Below are 2303 nucleotides of genomic sequence, written 5' to 3'. Positions count from 1 at the left end.
TCTGCTGTCCCTCTTTTGCCATAAACAATGTTAATTGTTTTAAAGACCCACTCTGATGATAATTGTGTTTTATGGTGTTCTTGACATGGTCTTATGTTGTTTTTGTCATGATAGGGGAAATATAATAAGAAAACTATGCTTAAAAGTGCATTTTTGATTATCTCTTCATTTAAACTGATGTGAATCAGGGGCCGGCAAAAGAAATGTCATTTGAAAAAGCTTGTAGTCGCGACATAGAAACTACAATGGGCAGATCACAAGCTCCCTGCTCCGCCCCATTCTGATGCATTCACTTGTAGACGACTAGATCAATGTACGTTTTCTTTAGTTGTCTCCAAATTCCCACCTTAATCCCTAACTACTAAAAATCTCTATAATATGGCACTATGTAGTGCCCTGAATTTTAAAAGCATTTCAGACGCCATGCTCACTACTTTTTTTTACTTCAAATGGCGGATAGGACGTCATGGATTTCACGAAGAAAGCTTTTGAATGTGTAAAACGGATAAATTACAAAAAACTTTTTGAAACTTAGGTTTAAGTGCAGCACAAAAAAAGTTTAACTACTTAGAAATAATTAATTCAAATTTGACCTAAGTGTTGTAAATTGTTTTTCCCTTATGTATGGAGACCTGGACATGAAATTAAAAATAAATAAACAAATATTCACTCAAATTGTACACACAAAATTGTTTTTTATGTGCATAAATTGCTTTTTTATGGCCACAAAGTAGCATTTTATTAGTATTATGTGCCCACAAAATTCTAGCACAAAAAATTCTAAAGTCTATGTGCAGAAGGTGGTAGGTTGTGGCCACAAAATGCTAATTTGAGGGAACAATTTTCTCTTTTTCTAACTTCATGTCCAAGGCTCCTTACTTATGACATTCATGATGCTCAAAACGTTAAGCACAGCCATGAGTAGTCTAAAGATTCCTTTTTTACATTTCCCCCTTGTATCCCTTGTGCTATCCTTACTGGTGTCAAGCCAGCCCTCTCTCGTCGAACGGCTGTCAAGTGAGCCCTCTCTCAAATACGGTGTGCCGCTTTTTTACATACATTGCGGTAACAGCAAGAAAGCCTTCATTCGAGTAAATGCAAAAAGTAAGAACTGTCATTATACTCATATGTATATATTTACACATAAGCCCCCCTCCCCGTATATAACTATATATTTATATGTGTATATTTAATTATATGTTTCAGGTGAATTATCAATTAAAGACGAAATTGAAATCATATGTTGAAGAGGATTTACTGTAATGTTCACTTATGTTTAGAAAAAACTCCTAGTTTCCACAGACTCATTTCACTTCTCAATGATAGATATCCACCTGGTGATGTCACAAAAAAAGTTTCAGAGGGATCTGATGTGGAATTTCAAAATAAACCCCAATTGAAATCTGTTATTACAGCGTCATCGTCACATGTGGACAAAGCTGTAAATTGAAAACTCCTAGTTTCCACAGACTCATTTCACTTCTCACTTATAGTATCCCACCTGGTGATGCCACAAAATAGGTTTCAGAGGGATCTGATGTGGAATTTCAAAATAAAACCCAATTGAAATCTGTTATTTCAGCGTTATCGCCATATGTTTACAGAGCTGTAAAATGAAAACTCCTAGTTTCCACAAAGTCATTTCACTTCTCACTGATAAATAACCACCTGGTGAGGCCACAAAAAACGTTTCAGCAGGATCTGATGTGGAATTTCAAAATAAAACCCAATTGAAATCTGTTATTTCAGCATTATCGCCATTTGTTTACAGAGCTGTAAAATGAAAACTCCTAGTTTCCACAAAGTCATTTCACTTCTCACTGATAAATAACCACCTGGTGAGGCCACAAAAAACGTTTCAGCAGGATCTGATGTGGAATTTCAAAATAAAACCCAATTGAAATCTGTTATTTCAGCATTATCGCCATTTGTTTACAGAGCTGTAAAATGAAAACTTTTAGTTTCCACAGAGTCATTTCACTTCTCACTGTAAGATACCCACCTGTTGATGCCACAAAATAAGTTTCAGATAGATCTGATGTGGAATTTCAAAATAAAACCCAATAGAAATCTGTTATTACAGCATTATTGCCACATGTTGACAAAGCTGTAAATTGAAAATTCCTAGTTTCCACAGACTTATTTCACTTCTCACTTATAGTATCCCACCTGGTGAGTTCACAAAAAAGGTTTCAGCAGGATCTGATGTGGAAATTCAAAATAAAACCCAAGTGAAATCTTTATTAGAGCATTATTGCCACATGTTGACAAAGCTGTAAAATAAAAACTCCTAGTTTCCACCG

The sequence above is a fragment of the Oryzias latipes genome, chromosome 5, assembly GCF_053564925.1.
Source record: "Oryzias latipes strain Hd-rR chromosome 5, Olatipes_Hd-rR_3.1".
Lineage (NCBI taxonomy): Eukaryota > Metazoa > Chordata > Actinopteri > Beloniformes > Adrianichthyidae > Oryzias > Oryzias latipes.
The sequence above is the reverse complement of the archived record's forward strand: the minus strand, read 5'-3'. Positions refer to the sequence as shown.